The sequence below is a fragment of the Mustela nivalis genome, assembly GCF_964662115.1.
Source record: "Mustela nivalis genome assembly, chromosome: 1".
In the NCBI taxonomy this organism is placed as follows: domain Eukaryota; kingdom Metazoa; phylum Chordata; class Mammalia; order Carnivora; family Mustelidae; genus Mustela; species Mustela nivalis.
This window is the reverse complement of record NC_139020.1, coordinates 60330855-60349952: the sequence shown is the minus strand read 5'-3', so window position 1 is coordinate 60349952 and position 19098 is coordinate 60330855. Positions and strand designations below refer to the sequence as shown.

The following is a 19098-nucleotide window of genomic DNA, read 5'->3' as shown; positions in this document are numbered from 1 at the left end:
CCCAAACACATTTGGGTACAACTATTGCATTTATTTTTCCAAGTAAACTCGATTTTCCATTTGCACCAAGCTAGTCCTTGTTCAGAATTTCGAAAGGGACATTACAGTTCTGAAATAGTTACTTAAATTTCAGGCTTCTGTAATAACAAACGTGTCCTTATTATCAATTGTGTGGTCTTTTTATCTGAAATGTTGATCAGATTACTAGGTTTTGTGGACCTTGTGAAGTAAGTGAGAGGAGTTTAGAGACTTTCAAAACCAAACTAGAACACATCAAAATGTTAAGTGTGGAAATAAAAGCTCATTCTATGTATAAAATATGGACAGTAAGAAACAGAGATACTTTCCTAAGTACAGCTAGGTTATGTGAACAGCATTATCAAAACATTCATATCCACTGAAGATGAATTTCATATTCTGAAAACCTAGAAAATATGCTTTCATTGACAACAGGCTGTTTTTGAAATGAGAATAATTGGCTGGTGAAATAGCATTTTAGAAGTATGAATAACATGGATTTAAAACAAAGGCATAAACATAATTTAAACTAAATTAGCTAATTAATAATTGCAAGGTGCTTTAACAATAAAACATCTACTGATAGTAATAATAGTCAGAATAATAATAAAAATGGAAAATCTGGCAATCACCCAGAATTTAGATCAGATGACTCATAAAGTTTTAGAGAATCAGAAATTTAAAATATAAATATATAAAACTTATATTTTACCTTCTAATCTGTTCCTTGAACCATGCGATATTATGCTGGTCAGGATTTTTCCTTACTATATCCTACTTTACTAAAAAGTATAGTTTATCTTAATATAGAGTAGAGCTCATAAGAAAGTTTAGAAAATATATATTTTTTAAGGTTTATTTCCCACTGGATAACATTCTGTCCTCCGTTTTCTTCCTTAAAGTTTCTTGTGACTATTTGAGGGCACAATTTGGTCCATTATTTTGAAATAGCAAAGGGGGCATTTAAAGCATATGTTCAGAGACTAAACCATCTGCCGGTTTTATTATGAATACCACAGAATTATGAGGACTTGGAAAGGCTCAAAAATTGAACCAGAGTTCTATGCAAGATTTAAAAAAAAAAAAAAAAAAAAAAAAAAACCCTACAGCACTTTGATTTTAAAAAGTGTTTTGCAACCACTTACTTTTGCTAAGTATTTTCATTAGTCTTCTATAGGAGAATAGTATCATTACACCCTTTTGGTATATGACAAAATGTAGTTGAGTGACATGAACCTATGAAAATGTAATGATAATATTTTGTCTCTGATTTAACCCACTAAATTTAAGTGCCTTTTGGAATTTGGGGTGGACTTGTCAATAGTGAAACTTCCAGTGAATTGGAGAAACATAAAATGGTGACTGCTGGAACAAAAATGAAGTCCAGCTGCTAGCTTCTGGACTATCTACAAATGAGTTGCAAGAGACATGGAGAGGTCAGACTAAAGAGCACTTCTGTAATCCAATTGTGATGTAATGGAAGTATGAATCAGCTATTGGTTGCCCATGCTGGGGGGAGCCCGCTCCCCCCAAAATGAGCATAACTTGACATTATTCCAGGGTAGTACTATATTCCTTTGGTGTCTGGAAGGATAAGAGATCCAGAAATTAATACAAGAACAAAAATCACATTTAAATCCCAAATATAATAGTATTTCAGCCCAGAGCCATCACATAAAGACAAATCAAGATGAGTAGCATCGTGCGCAGTTAAAGTTCTAACTAGTGCCCAGTTAAAGTTCTCTTAACTTTGCCTAAATTTCACTAAAATCAGTCTGAGGCTAGCTGGATCATTATTAGAGGAAATGCAAAAAATACACTACATCAGCTTGACAATGAGCTTTCAGTGTTGAGATGACTTATCCTTCTTTGTTGTTTTAATGAAAATTATTTAATTAAAGAAAATAATGGAGGCGAAGGTCTGAGGTGTTTGGTTTGAAGTGTCTAAGTAAAATGTGTGTATGTGTGTGTAAAATACATGTAAGGAAATACTTCATGTACACATATTATTTCATGTATACATATGTAATTTCTTAAGAATATTTTCAGAATTGTGCACTTTGTTAGACTGGTTAAGCCTAGGACTGTTTCTTATACAGTCAATCTAAAGACTCAACACACATATTTTAACATACCTATAGTTGGCTTTCGGTATTTGAAGGATGTCAGATTTAATGATCTGGTGCTGAGAATACCTATCTTGAATTTTATATGGATTTTTCTCTTAGAGGTATTTTCATTTTATGCCTCCCTAAATTGCAATCCTGAAAGTAATCAAGTGAATCTATTAGCCCAAAAACTATAAAATGTACAAAATGTCTCTATTATTTTAGGAGCTTAGTTTTTATTTTATATTTTGGGTGAGTTTTACATATATTTATACCTAAAACACACATACACTTTTTGTTTTGTTTTCTTCATTTCTTTCTGCCACCTTATTCCAATGAGGGAGTTAAAATGGCTGACAAAGGAAACGAAACAGATAGTACAATGAAATACATGAATTAGAAGTAGGTAAGAAAAATAAACAAAATAAAACCATAAACAAGGGCAAGGACAGAAAAGTGGAGTCAGGAGTAAAGTCAGTGTACGAATTACATTCAGTGAAGTGTTATACATTTGCCTTTAAACTTCCTTGCAGCCAAGACAAAGAGAAAACCATGACCCGTCATGCAATTTACAACATTCATAAGAATAATAAAATAATTTCCATCTTTCATTACTAAAGCTCTTAAAAAATGACAAACATTGAGTGTTTAGGGAGCTTAGTGGTAAGACATCTCCCATTGAAAATAATTAGAGGCTGCAGAGACCTAAAGGTCAAGGCAGAAGCAGAAGCCATACCTTCCCTGGGACATGTATGGAGGAATAGACTAATCTCCTTTCAATCCCAGGGGATAAATTTCAGCGGGGAGTGGGAGAGGAGCTACTATTAGCAGTGATGTTACCAAGACCAAGATCTTCTGGCAAATTAGGAGTTAATAATGTATATATTTTAAGAGTAAACCAAGGATTTAGAAGGCATCCACATTTATAAAAGCCATTAAAATGAATTTTACCAAGTAAACCTCTTGAATCAACATTGCTTCTCTGAGTGGATCAAGAAACAATGCTGCACCGCTGCCATACTTCTGCTTTTCCTTTAAGCACCCTGCCAGACTTTGTCAAGTTTTAAAAAGAACCCTTTCTAGCTTAAAAGTAATGTTCCCTTGCCCTTGCATCCTCCCTTGGTTCATTTTCAGCAGTTTTAGCAAACTGCCTGATCTTTTCACAGGTAAATTTGATAGTTGAGTCACATTGAATAGGCCAGTCTTTTCTCCATATTGAAAAGGGGAAGCATAAGGGTGTTTTTTTTTTTTTTTTTCACATTATCTTTGTAACCCAATCCACAGTAAGTTGTCCAAGGAGCACCTGTATAAGAATTTCCTAGGCTCCTTGTCAAAATGAAGATTCCTGGGCCTCATTCCAGAATTTCTAAATTAGAAGCTCTGAAGAGGGAATCTGGAGATCTAGAATTTAGAAAGCTACCCAGCTTAGTAATGCACAGTCAAGTTTGAAAACCACTGTTTGAAGATTTTGACTTTAAAATTTCTGGTGTATGAACATAAAATGGTACGATTTCTATGCCACAGTTTATGAGAGTTTTTATATTAACACTAAGACACTAAACCATGTTCAGTAATATGTGATGGTTGCCTTGCTGATGAAACTAGAAAGATCAAGCTTAGAAAAACTCTGCTTTTGTTTGACCCTTTAAGTCATATCTCAGGATTGTATAAAACATTTTTTAAAGTTTTTAACTATCCTTTATTGAAAACTACTATATTAAGTCATTATATACTGTCATTGTATATTAAGTCATATGTTGAGTCTGGGTACTAGAGATACACAACGAATAGGAATGAGAAAGTCATTTGCCTGAAAAAAAAACTCAAAATCTAGGATAACTTACTAGAATATTATCTTCTGTGTAGTAGGGAATTGCCACATAATCTCCTTTTGAGTAAAACTCAAGATATTCATTGTATTGTAGTAGTATAATTATACATTTGCTAATAGCAATTTCACATAGTAGGATTTTGCTACAATTTGGAAGCTGTAAAACAAAAGTAAACCTTTTAGGGTCTTCCATCTTCCCTCTCAGCCGGAAACTGTATCCTTCAAGACTGTGATGGGAGGTATCACTGGGACCTTCTAATTCCATTTGTATCATCGTCACCCAGTGATCTGCCATTACTGTCCTCTTTGAGAGGAGGTGTTAGTAAATGTGCCTAATAATAGGAAAACTTAACTACCTCTTTCCAATTTCCCTCTAGGGGCTCAGCTGACTTGTAGGAAATGCTGGCGTCTCTATGACAGCAGCCTCCATAGTTGGTAGGTAGGGCAAAATATAGGGATTCTCAAGCTGCTCTCAGCTAGTACTCGGTAGCTCCAGGAACTGGGTATCGGTAGGCTAGCAGGGACATATTGTACATGAAGGAATTTGGTAGTTGGTCTGAAGAACAGGATGAGAACTTGCAATTTCATTGCTAATTCATGTTTTTCTGGAAAAGTACTGAAAACACCCACCCCTTTTATTATTTCCAGAACAATATGAGAAATATTGTGAGAACTTCTGTATCTCTGTCTTTCTTTTTTAAAAAACATGTACTTCTTGAATATTCAGCACCATGTTCTTTTCTAGGAACTTGAGATACAGTGGTGAATAAAATAAAGCTTATACCTTCATGAAGTTTATATTAGGGAATATAGTATATTAGGGATAGAAAGTAAAATTGTTAAATATAAAATGTATAGTAATGTAAAGATAAAAACATGCTTCATTTTTGATACTTGCCTCCTTGCATTTGCCATGACTTCCAATTATATTCATGATATTTCATAATGGGTTTTATGAATGTGTGTGTGTGTGTGTGTGTGTGTGTGTGTACCTTAATGCATTCATAAACTTTTATGGTAACAGACCAGTCATTTCAAGATACTCCTTGTTGTGGGAAGCACTTTTTCATGGAGACCTGCACTTAATGTAAAGGAAGAAACAAGACACGTGCAAGGACCAAAAAGTGTGCAGTCAACCACAAGATTATTCTTTTTTATTTTTTTGCTTGTTTGTGTGTGTGTGTGTGTGTTCTGGGTTGTTTGTTTGTATTTCAATGAACTGAATGCAAGTCAGCCTAGATGCCCAGGGGTCTTAGATAGTTTTCACAGGACTAAAGGTAGGTGAAAAACAGTTAACAGTAGTATGTGGGTTTCATAAAGTTCTGTGGAGGACAGAGTAAAGAGTACCATCCTAGAATAGATCAGAGAGTAGACAACTACAAAGATTTCCCAGCAGGAATCATTATTTAACAGAGACTAACAACCTAATAGTTAAACAAAACACAAAGAATTTTTTAAAGTTAAGTTCTAGTTTTTCCTATGCTCACCTAAGTACCATATGCCCTTGGTGAAAATATTTTAGGCAATTGGACAACGTATTTTCTTAAAAGGAGGTTGGGAAGGGAAATCACCTGTTAATTCAGCACTTAGAGAAACCATTGTTAACATTCATCAGATACTTTTTTGAACATGTATTATGTTCTAGGGTTATGCCAACCAGCCACTGTCTTCTCAGAAGGGAACATTTTAATTAGCAGGCAGTAGGAATAGCAGCAACTCAAATTTTAAGTCCTGTTAGCTGTCTTCAGATTTGGGCTTACGAACCAGCTGAGTCCCAGTTCTAGTTGATGTAGACAGAACAGCACAAATGCGGTATTCTTGGCCACGCACATCATATCATCTGCTATTACGCACACCTAATGTAAGTATGAGAGACAGACTCATTGGGTTCAAAGTATGGCTCTGCTTCTTCTCTATCTGTGTGATCTTGGGCAGATTATTTGACCTCTCTGTGTCTCAGCATCCTTCTCTGTTAAATTGGATTATTAATAGTATATACCTCATGAGATATTTTGAGAAATGAATAAAATAATGCACATAAAGTGTTAATCACAGTACTTGGCACATAGTAAAGTATTCAACAAATGGTATCATTATTATGATGCTAATTACTATTATTATTATTATTACTATTATAGTTATTTTCATTACCAAGGAAACTTGCCAAAAATTTATTTTGTCCAGTGCAACTCTTATTATCACTACTGACAAAACAACTCAAAACACATTTCCTACTGGGGGTAGGTCAGAGATATCATCTTTGAGACACACATTAAGAATCTGGGTTTATAGCTGAAAATTATAATTTAGCTCAGTAGATAAATGACATTATGCAGACTAATTTTCTGTTTCTAGGTAGAAATGATGGTTAAATCTGCCTTAACTAACCTTCATGTTACAGATTTTGTTTCAACAGTTTGCGACTAACTAGGTTTGTTTTATTAAAAGGAAATTTTAACTCTAGAGCTCATGTTTTTCACATTGTTCTACATTTCTTTAGACCATCAGTGACTGAAAAGGATGAGAAATACGATTTTAGCTAAAGAGGCATCTTCGGGAAGGAAAAGATTCTTCATTGTAGAACTGTATTTTAACATGATAGCGAACAGATATCTAGCCTAGAATGGGTCACATAGTAGGTGCTTAAAGAATGTTTTAGGTTGAGTTGCATTTAAAAAGAAAAGGCATGTGAATGTCAGTGTAGATGTTCTGTGGAAGTGTAAATGATTTTAAGAGAATGATGACACAGTGGAATAACATTGTATGAGAACAAAGCCGTGGTTTGAAATCTTGACAGCACATTGTGGTAACTTTCTAAAACTGTAAGCTTGCCTGCAGGCAGAACTACATAGTGAAAAGGACATAGGTTCTGTAGTTGCACAGCCATGTTTTTGGTTATCACCTCCACCGTTCAAATCATGTGCCCATGGATATGCTAATTTCTTGTGTCTAAGACCTCAAATGGAAAATGGAGCATTAATGGCCTCATTACATAGTATGTGTGTACAATGCCTACCAGAGTTCTTGAAACATAATAGATACTCAGTAGATGATATCCATTAATGACAGCAATAAAAACAAAATGACATAAAAGCCCTGGGTGCACTGAATTGAACCTCATCATATATATATGTGTGTCTGTGTGTGTATATATCTCTGTGTACCTATGTGTAATTCATACTTATTAGCATGAAAATACTAATACTTAAAATTGTCTTGCTTAATGTTTGACACACAGTAGGAACTCTATGAGTAAACTTTACCTGTTTAAATGCCTTGATGCAAAGATTTGCTTTAGCTATTCTAGTTAAGTGAAAACAGTTCAAAAATCTAAAACTAACTTTATCTTCTGGAAAAAAAATAACAATAAAAGCAAAAGCGACCAAAGGATTTGTTACTAAAATAGTCAAATAATTTGGTCTTGTTGACAATAAAGAGCAGGGATACCATTCCACTTCAAGTAGAAGAAAAAGTGAATTAATCTGAGAAACTCTTCGTTGACCCCTAATTTGAATAGTATTAATTGGAAGTATTTTAAAGATCAAAAGGCTATTATTGCTCATTGCAGTGGTAGCTACATATGGAAAATGGCTGCAGAGATTCACAATACAAAAATAGTTCATTGCTAAATTCGAAATTCTGTTAATGTCACAAACAGTGGGATGTGAAACACAAATGAATTGTGATGACAGTTGAGTCCCAAGCTGCCTATTTTTTTCCCTTTGAGCTGCCCATATTTGGTTTTATATTTTCCTCAGTCCTGATTTAACCCATCAATATTTGTATTTTCTGAAGCTAGCACCACATTGGCACATCCACTTAAGGATTTTATTCCTAAATGCTTCTCAATTCCTAGGAATTTTGCTCTCACTGATTTTTCTTCCCTCAGGTATGTATTCTTGAATCCGTATCTCTCACCTCAGAGTCAGAGTTTTGATCACTTAACAGTCTTCTAGGACTTGATATTGCTCTTTACTCCTCCATTTCTCGCAAGTGTTGCAAGTGTCCTTCCAGTCTTCTTTATCTGCAGGGCAGATTTCTTCTCCATGTTGCTTTGACTTGGGGGCACTTCTTGTCATCCCAATCATCTGCATTCATTTCCTACCATACCTTTAAGAGACCTGGTTTTCTAAATGTCACTCTTATCTTTTATGGTTAAAGGTCTCCATGATACCAGATTTGAGGGAACAAAACCAGATACACTATTTTATGAACTGAATAAAGCCCCTTTTTAAGTGCAGCAATTCCATATAACCATAAGTTAGCTTGACTTTTGGGAAATGTCACTTAAAAAAAAAACTTTAAAGAGTATTGTTAAAATGACTAACTTATTTCAACTTAATGGATTTTGTAGCATGAATAGCAGATCTACCTTCCAGAGCAATAGTCCTGGCTAAATATGTTTATCTGGATTTTACTTCAGGCAGAAATTTTGCTGCCTTTTACTGAGTGACCTCACCATACCAAACATTTTACATTTAATTATTAAAATAATCCTGTGAGATAGGTACCATTATCTTTACCTAATAGTTAAGAAAACATCAACCTAGAGAGGTTAAGTGACTTATTAAGGGGTGGAAATAGGATACAAACCCAAGGTTCTAAGACTCTAAAACCCATCCTTTCTCCATTACCAAATGCTTATGCCTGGTTTTATGTTTACCTTTATTGTTAGTGGGAAAGAAGTTTGTAGTATGATATAATTGGGGGCATGGAAAATTTCATCAAAGCAAAACAAAGTGAGGGTGAGATTTTACTGGGTTATCATTTTGATGAAACTATGAACCCAGGGCTCTGGGTTCACTGGATCTCCAAAAGGGTAAAGCACAGGAGTCCAGGCAGGTTTCTTTCCTGCCTCCTTTGGTTTTAGGAGACAGGTTGTAACTAGTTCTCATGGACCAGGGTGTCTGACTTCCCATGAAAGACTTTCTGTGTCTTGTTCTCATCTTTTTCTCCAGAATTAAAAATCTGCTTATTCTTCCCAACAATTTTATTTTGTAGACCTTTTCCCACCAACTTTCTGGAAGGATTAGTAGTAGTAAAAGTAGTAGTACTAGTAGTATTTAGTATAAAGCAAACATTTAAAACATTTTAATCCATTTATCACCATTCTATACGTTTCTCTTATGAGGAATGAATATCATTCTACTTATAGATGCCTCATACAGTTTACAACTTGGAAAATATATACCAAAAATATATATATATAGCACATTGTTTTCCCTTAGGTTCACTGAAAATAGAAATATATAATTTAGCCATGGTTTCCACATACAGTAAAGCAGTGGTAGGACTACCTTTCAGATTGAGAATCTTTATTTTCCAGGGTAGTACTCAGGCCTGCTTTTCTTTTCTTTTTTTTAAGATTTTATTTATTCATTTATTTTGGAGAGAGAGTAAAAGAGAGAGAATAGGGAGAGAAGCAGAGGAGGAGGAAGAGGGACAAGCAGACTTCCTGCTGAGCATGAGTCCACTGCTGGGGTCCATTTCATAGGGCCCTGAGATCAGGACCTAAGCCAAAACCGAGAGTTAGAGGCTTAACCAACTGAGCCACCCAGGTGCCCCATAAACCTAATTTTGCACTGGTGCAGTCTGACCAGTGAGTACCAGTTTGCTCTCTAAGGCCCAAAAACCTTACTTTAACAGGGACTTAGGGCTTGTAAAGATTGGCTGAGTTTATCACTTTACCACTTAACTTCATCTGGGTCCAGTCTTCTAAGAGAAGCTCCTGAAGTTTCCCTAGAATTTAGGGTAATATTCTAACAAAAGAAAGAAAGAGAGAAAGAGAGAGAATGAAAGAAAGAAACTAACACAAAAAAAAAAACATGGAACCATCTTTCTTCAAATACTTCCCTGAAAAAAAATAGACAAAATTTATTATATGATGCTGAATTTTGGATTATACATTATGGGTTTTTCCTGGGCTGTATCTTTCATATTCACCTTTCCTCCAGTGGCAATGAAGGTTTCCATGTCCTTCTCTCAAATTTGAGCCATTGTAGTTTCGATTTGTGTCTTTGCTATTACTTATTATTTTAAAGTTAAAATGACGTGGATGTTTCATTCTTTCACTTTTGGAATATTCAGAAAGTTTTATTGTGTATTTGTCAACTCACTGTAAAACTTGGCCCCAAATCCTTGTTTTTTAAACAAATATTGCCATTTCCTACAAATCTGAATACCTTTGTCTATTTTCACCCTTTCTCTTAGTCCCTAAATTCTTCAACTTTTATTCTTCTCTGGAAAGCATTGAGTCCTGGTTAGGTAAAAATTAACAGTTTTAGAAGATGAGCATAGGAAAGAGCTATTTTCAGTTGTTTTCAAAATGGGCTTCCTGTCATGCTGTTTGTATCATTTTCACAAATGTGATATTGCATGGGTTTTACATAGACATAAGGCATATTCACAGGTATCCATTATTAAAAATATGGAGAAAAATCCCACATATAGATGTCCTCCCCCCACAATGAATTTCGAGCATAAGAAAATATCTTTCCAAGAGTGGGGTCTCATGTGCTTCGTGAATTCTAGCATTTACATCCCTTGGTGTTCATGTTTGTGAAAAATCTTGAAGACTTATGACCTCTTTTTCTTTTTAGCTGCATAGGCTCAATATAATACATTTTGAATATAGATTCAATATGGTTATAATCCCAATTACACCACAGTTAAAAGCAAAGTTCTAGACTGTGTTTCTCTGCCAGCACGACTCCTCAAAGAAAACGAAACCAGCCCTAACAAAACCCTCCTTAAAACAGAGTAAAATGGGGCTTACAAGAGCTGTTTTGAAAAATGGTTTGAACAGTGACTAACAACCAATTTTTCAGACACCATTGTAGCCATTTCAACCTGTAGAGTGGACAGTCCACGGGGGAGAATCAATAAGGGCAAAAGATCTCTGACACAGGGGAAAAAAAAAAACAACAACAACACTAAAAATACCATTAAGACCAATTCCCTCTCTATGCATCTATTATTGCATTCCACTAAAAGGTGCTGAAAAAAGTCAACCAACTTCTACTAAAACGAAGTGTCCAGACAAGCAAGTCTGTAAATAATTAAAAGAATAAACTAGAGTCGAAAAAAGGGAATGGGGGTGGGGTGGGGAGGAGATCAAGTACTTAAAATGTTGAATGTACCAAAGAGCAGAAAACTCAGGGAGAGAAAGCACTTGTTCTTCAAAAAAAGATACTTTCCATCCTTCACCAGTAACACAGAATTGATAGTCTGATAATAGAAGCCCTTTGGGTAAGGTTGGCGTGAAGAACACTGTCTTCAAAAAGGCTTCACTAGGTATTCAGTTGCCCGGGACAATCTGATCAGAGTGTCCTTGTTTCTAGAGTTGGTAAAACAAATCAGGAGGAACAACATATGGTTTAATAGTTAACTTTTAGAACAAGGGACAGGAAGATGCTTTTATGCCACAGTCCCAGCATTCATTCCAATTTCATTACTAAAGTCTGTTCTGAGAGCGTTTACAGCTTTCCGGAGAGTCTGACTTTGGCTGAATCCTGAAGATAGAAATATAACCTTAACGACCTCCTTGTCCTGGAGTCTCCCTTAATGCAGGTGAATCTTTGTGATAAAACATACTGTAGGATCCCAAGTATTCGTATTAGTATCATTATTAACAACATTTTTACTCCTTTCTTATGTTGGCAATTATCTCTCCATTTTCCTGTTCTATTCTAGAAATAAGTGAAAGTTTTGTGAATATGCAGAGTTGCTTTCTCTAAGTTTCTCTGAAAAAGTTTGTGTCTTCTTCCAAGTTGGAAATTTGAGATACTTTGAAATATAGTTATATGTGCCAGTCCAATCCTGCTTTTTAAGAGACAGAAAAGATTTTAGAAACAATCTTTTATTGATAAAGGGAGAAGACAAAGGAAGGGAGAGAACTGTATTTTTTGGCTGAGTAAGCTTTCACTGCTCCGTGTTGTTTGGCTAGTAGTGGTTTTATCAAGGTCTCTGCTTCTCAGAATCCTGATCAGACTCTTCCCCATGACTAAGAGAACTTCTCCATCTCTTAGCATCTTCTCTACGTCTTCAAAAGTTGAGTAACCATGGGCTAGGGTTTAATATACCTAATGAATGGGTTTTGGGTTATGAACAGGTACTAAGGGAAAATAATGTGAAAATTGAAGGCAAATTCGTGATAAACACTGGGTTGGAAAACTATTGGAAATACCTGGCAGGGAGTTGCCGTTAGTGATAGAGCTAAATGAAACTGCAATAATAACAACAAGCAAAAACCCATACTTGTCACTCCCCTCTCCCCAATTCCATTTAAAAAGAACCACCAGTATAACAACAGCCCAGCAAAGAGACAGCACGGTTCTGGATTTTCACTGTGACTACGGTGTATCCTCATTGTAGGTACTCTGCCATAAGTTAATAGAATTACTTGTCCCTCATGTTTCTCAAAGATCACCTTTGTGCATATCTCCAAAGCTGTCCTGCCAGTGTTACTATTCACTCTTCTTCATTCTCTCCCCTTATTTGAGCTTTTTTTTTTCTTTTCATGTGAGCAAAAGAGGCTCTTTCTCTAGCCTCTTTAACACATTCACCATTTCATTAGGCAGACGAGTGTTTCTATATGATGTCTTTTCAAGGGATGAGATAGCAAGAATAGATTTTGAACCATATTTTATCAGTATTATGAAAAAATTAGCAACTGCATATTCCATATATACACGCAGAAGCTGCATAAAATGCAAATTTTATTCATGTCTGATCTCTCTGCATTTATATAGTGACTATTGCTGTGGCATCTAGGCACTTTATGTTATTTCCTCTTATTATTATTTACCACCTGATCATTGCAAAGTGCTTTTTACAATCAGAGAATTTCATTAACAACCCATTCGCTGTCTCTTTGTTTTTCTGCACCCTTGCAAGTGAAAATATCAAGCATCTTAGTAGCTATATCAGACAAATAACAGTGAAAAGATAGAGTGCTGCTGACAGAAGCGTGGGGGAGAAAACCATCCCCAAGCATCTCCTAAAATCCAGTTTATGTTTTGTAGTATCCAAATAATAACATTGTAGAAATAATTATAGAAATTATAGAAACATTACAGATTGAACCCAACCACTAGCTATGCACTTTTATTTATCATGGCTTCCACCATTGCAATGATCAGAAATAGGAGGTGAGCAAGGGGAGTATGGTCTTCACACATGGAGGGGTCTGGTCAATTCCACCTCCTTGTAGAAAGCCGATGACTTCTTATTGCCTCATGAGCTGCTTCTAGCCCAGAATCATAGAAGTCAATCCACTTTAAAACTTGAAAAGGTACTGTTAAAAAAAAAATTTAAGCTAAGAAGATCCAGATTTGTTTATAAAAGGTTCATTGTGATTATAGATGAAAGTGCGTGGTTGGTACTTTAACAGTTTGATTGAATTAAAATCAAGTTCACTCCTGGGTTTCCTTCTCAGTTCTACTCCTTGCTTTCTCTTTGACTCCAAGCTAATTGCATAACCTCTGGTTGACTTGTTCCTCGTCTACACATTCAAAGAGAAATTCAGAAGTGAGGTTATTAATCTAACTAATGTAAGCTCTAACATTATTTCTCTAAGTATTTCTGTGAGAGAATTTGAGATTTCTGACTTAAGCAGACAGTAATAAAAACTAACAATTCTATGCACAATCTCCTCTTATCCTTAGACAACAGCCCTATAGAAGTGGTTGCATCAGAATCACTTGGAGTGCTTGTTAAAACACAGACTGCTGGGCCCCCCTTCTAGAGTTTCTGATTCTGAGTCTAGGATAGGGACTGATGATTTGCATTTCTAACAAGTTCCCAGATGATGCTGTGGGAACCACACTTTAAAAAATCACTACATTAAGAGAGATGTAACTTATGTACAGAAAAGAAAATCAAGGCCATGTGGTCTTAAGTCATGGCAGTAAAGTGGCAGAGTACAGTCAGAAACCTAGAACCCCTGACTTGAAATCTTACTTTTACTACACACATTTTTCTTTACTTCCATGTTTTGAATGCCTTGAGATTCTGAGTGAAATAGCTTTGTGAAGGGATGGTAATTGGATCTTCTCCCCTTGGATCTAGTAGCTATTCTTATTGGATTTGTGAAAAGAGAGGAGGAGGCCACTCCAAATCTTAGTGACTTGCTTTGGTGTGAAGGCCTTTTAAGACCAGCCTTATACTTCCCTTTTGGGGATAAGAGTAATAAACTTGAGTCTTCTTTGTGTTCATTCATCACAGCCCATAGATAGAATGAATAGGTTCTCTTCGCTGGACTTTTGATCGTATTCTGCTGTGACAATTCTTTGTAAAAATTTCCGCCTGAATATTACTTCTTCAGATAGTCATGATGAATGAATGTGGCAAGGAATACATGGTGAGGCAGGGGAAAAGCCACTGCAATGAGCTCGAGGACACTGTTTCCAGTGTTACCTCATCCTGGCATGAGTCTACTGATCTTCACAGGGAGCAGGGCAGCCCAACAGTGGTTTGCAATCCAGGCTGTACATTACAGTCATCTAGAGAAGCTCTAAAACAAACAACCATGTCTGGGCCCCATGTGCAAGAAATTCTGATAAATTGTTCTGGGGATAAGATCTGAGCATCAGAAGTTTTTAAAAGCTTACCAGATGATTCTGATATGCAATCTGGGCTAAAAACTACTGGCCTAGTGTTTAAGAGCCTGGATTTTGAAATCAGAAGAATCTAAATTCATATCTTTGTCTTCTACTTAGTTACTCTGCAACCTTGAACAAATTATTTCATCTCTTTCAGCTTTAGTTTTCCTGTCTGTAAAATAAAATAATAACACTTGCTTTGTAAGATATTTGTGAGCATTAAATGAGATGATATATTAAAATGTTCGACATAGCTCCTGGCTTCTGATAAGGACCTATTTACATGTTAGCTGCTACTAATGTTATAATGTGCTTTGATTTCCTTACCCATACAATGAGAGGGCATTTTTACTTATGAAATAGAGGATAGATATTATAGGGTTCTCTATTTAGATGCCTGTCTGTGCCTTGTACATAGTATCCTGCTCCTTTCCATCTCAACCTTTTATTCCATAAATATACATGTTTTGTTAGGTGTACTCTTTGATAGACCCAACCTTTATTATTTTATTTTACTAACTGTTACTAGTCTGTCTTCCTCCTTCCTGTCAAAACTAAAAACTTGAAAAATAGAACAAATCTACAGAAATCCCCATATGGGGTAATAGAGGTATGGTGTATGGTAAGAAACAAACGGCAAAACTTTGTGAACATGTACAAAAACATGGCGTTCTGGTTGATTGCTCTGTTTTGTGCCATCACTCGCTTGAGGAGTTCAATCATTGGTAGCTTTTGTCACAGAGGAGGAAGGGTACCCCCACCCCACTTCTTAAAGATTGCAGTTTCAATTCCCTTCATTTTCCTTGATTTCTTCCTATAAGTCTAAAAGAAGCCTTAAAACATAGATGAGTAGTGACAATTTCCAAAGGCAGCCATGGTTTTTCTAAGCCTGTTTGCTTTACGTGTGTTGACTAGGTTATGTGTTTCAGATCATTTTATATCACCAATTCAAAAAATTAGATCCCTTTTGAAAAAAGCTCCCCTTGTTTCTCCCTTAAAATATACAAATTATGTTTTTGGATGGGCAGAGAGGAATTATTTGACTGTCCAATAAAAGTACAGATGGTTCCATTTTCCTTGACTCATCTCACAGCACACATTAGTCAGGTCACATGCCTATTTGGGAATTTTTGTAGCACTATGTCACTTGCTGAGCTTTGGGGCACATAAAAGACTATTTGCCTGGCTTTTAAGTTTGTGGCTCTTACACTGTGCCTGGCATGGAGATAGGAAGGACATTTTTTTTCCATTAAGCTTTTTCACTGTGTTTTGAAAGGAAAAGTTGAAACAGAGTCCCTACTGAGATTTTAACATGTTCCATGGTGGTAACCATAGGAAATAAGGAAACAGAAAGTTTTTGGACAGAAGGAAGCCAAGGAGTCCATCTCAGCTTGTCCTCACCTCTAAGATACCAGTTGGACTCTACAGTATTATTTTTATCTAGGTGTATATCTAATGCTTTGTGTTTCTATAGCTTGCTTTCTGATAGAAAGGAAACATTGCTACCGATCATCTCGAAAAAGATTGCTCTCTAAGCCGTACTCAGTTCCCTCTCCTGGACAAATCAATGGAAACATTCATTCAGATGTTAATAAAGCTAAATCATGGGATTTTTTATTTGGAAAAATCCATTTTGATGTTTAAAGGGATTCTCAAAGGGTGTTACAATAGAGCCTATGTAAACTCTGGTTATGGAGAAGAGTACTTATTTCACACAAAGATATATAAATACAGAATAATGACATTTTTCTTCATTAAGTTCAGGGTGCTTAAATTCATACAAGACCACACATCCCAAGCCTATCCCCCCACGCCATACATGCATATTCTCTACTTACTCTCCTTTCCCTTAGCTTCCCCCCCAGATCTAACCTCTGGGGATCAAAATATACTTAAATCTAAATCTACTCCCATTTTGAAAGATCCTATAATGCCACTTAAGTAAAAGTGCTTGACAAACAGATTTATTGGTCTTCTTCCCCGAAAACTTAAATATAAACATTCTGATGTATGCTCTGTAGTGTGTGTGTATGTGCGTGTGTGTGCGCGCGCGCATGTATGTGGTTTGTTCTTTCTACTGATGACAGAGAACATTTTTCAGAGAACATTTTTCAGATAATCTGGTCTGATAAAGCTCTATTGAAAATTCACCAGTTTGTTAACATAATACCTATGCTTATGGTTTCTGTTTCCTTTCATTATATGGCGCTTATTATGAATGAGATTCTAGAATACCACTTTCCTTGGTTACATTAAAATAGTGAAATATAGCTAACCAACTAGTAGTCAAGGCTATCAGTAATTTTTTGATACTCATTCAACATGGCAACAATTATATGTTATTTCTTAAATCTACCCTAGCACCAAATCTTAAAGTGAATTATGGAAATTCAAAATGATAAGTTTTTTTAAAATCAAGCTCTTAACAGGTCAGAAATAGTACCTCACAACACTGGCGCCAGACTTGCTATTATTGCTGTTTTAAACTGGACCACCCCAGATTGCAAAATCCTATGGAAACATGGTAAAATTAGTTTTTTTCATAATGCCTTTTTGCAAGATAAATGCCAGTACACAAAAGTATAGATGAATTTTCTCAGAGCTGCAGAGCCCATAAAATGGGAATTTTTCCACAAGACAGGCAAAGGTTTGGTCAAGGAGTAGGTTGAAAGGCAGGCCTGAAATGTCTACTTTCTGGTTCAGATGCTACCACTTAATGAGTTAACCTAAATTAAAGGATTTAAATTCCCTGTGCATTAGTTCCCATGTCTAGCTCATGCCCACCTACAACCTCCTACACTTTAATAATGATCAAAATACTTATGGTCACCAAATTATTTTGAAGTGTTCAATGTTATATATAAACACAGTATGTTAATGGTCAAGTTTTAAATGGGAATTGGGACCAGTCCTTGGGAAAATTTCCTTGTTCCAAATGATGGAGACTAATTGGGTGACATCAAAGCCTAAATGTTTTACACAGGTTGACAAGAAAAGTAGAGCCAGAGAGAAGGAGCTGCCTTAGGCAGGGCAGTGACAGTGGACTATGGTCCTTAAATTAGTAGGAATGGGAGATGCTGAAATCTTTGAGGAAGCATGTTATTTGATCAAATGTGTTATGTTTTGTGAATTCTCCACTGTTCAACTTGAGTTGAAAAAGCTTACCTGACAAAGGGAACCTCTGGTGAGAAGCAGGGGTTTCAGCATAAGATATTCTCACCTTAATTTTACCTCAGGGACTGGCTGTTAATGCAGATTCTAGGGTCATATCCCTACAGATTCTGATTCCACAGTAGCTCTTGGGTGGGCTTATGATTCCTCATTCTAACCAGCTCCGCTGGTGATTTGGTTGCTGATGTCCGGAGACCACTCTCTTGAGTTTTTTGCCGTAGCCATTTGGTGCTCTAGCCTTCAAATTCTGTGGCTTCCAGTTGGGGGGGGGGGGGACTGAAGGAGTGAGTTGGAGTCCTCTAATGCTCTGCAAAGCCCTACAAGATAGAACTTTTTATTTGTTTTAATGGAAATTCCATATCTTTGAAATTCTCTGTGTTTGTTCCTACTCAATTTGCATGTTTTAGCATTTAGGAAAGAATACAAATAGATCTGTTTGGTCAGAACTTTTACTTAATTTGGCACTATAGGATCTATCAGAATAAGGAGTCTCTTAGAAATTTTATTATTTTTTGTCCTCTTTTTATGCATGTGCCCAGCTGTCTTCACAAAACTAAAATGAATTTTAAAAACACAAATGAACAGTTCCATTTAATATGTTTATTACATGTTGCCATATGAGGTACTGCTGCCATCTGATTTAACCCCCCTAAAATTCTTGGGTCCATAAGGCTAAGCAAGACATATCCCCATTACTAAGAATTTTTTTGTCATGTGAAAGAAAATCTCTCTCTGATTCCACATATTCAATTTCCTTGTCATTTTACATTATAAATAAATAACAAACCAATTTGGCACATGCCCACCGATTAAAAATAAAAGTTGTCAGAGTGAGAGGGGAAAGACAAAAATATGAATTATTAATTATAATATTAAGCAGCACAAAAAAGCCTAACATGAAATGATATCACCTAAAAAGAGATTTTATCAAAATGAAAGTGGGACAGTGATATAGTCTTTATTATACAATTTGCATTGTTGTCATTTTAAGCCAGAAATATATTTACTAGATCTGATGCATTTATATCAAATTTGATGAAAATATATTTTAATCATGGCAGAATAGAGAAGTTATTTATAGAATAGTAGATTAAAGGAGAGCTCAATTTTAAAGTCATACATTAAATTAGCATATTGACCTGGTGGTTATATTCACTGTGACATCATACTCTTGCATATTGTTATTTTTAAAATGTCCAGCTACTGAAAAACAAAGCAAGAGTACTTAATTAAAAGAAGAGTGATATTTTTCTTTTCAAGATGATTTTAGGAGTTTACATAGTCCATGTTAGAATGGGGATGAACAAGTTTTGGGGTGTGTGTATGTGTTTTCCTAAGTGGAGATTTCAAGTGAATACACATTGAGTAC

General features: G+C 35.7%; 1 long non-coding RNA gene across 14 annotated transcripts in view; it reads left to right on the top strand.

Moving 5' to 3' along the window:
- Positions 1-19098, top strand: part of LOC309870423 — a 497103-nt gene that overhangs the window by 368457 nt on the left and 109548 nt on the right. For 2 of the 14 annotated variants that reach the window (XR_014314583.1, XR_014314584.1), the window contains exon 1: positions 11035-11526. The exons of the other annotated variants lie outside the window; for them this stretch is intronic. This is a non-coding gene — a long non-coding RNA (uncharacterized lncRNA). Of the gene's footprint in view, positions 1-11034; positions 11527-19098 lie in introns of those variants that run through there. 14 annotated transcript variants of the gene reach the window in all.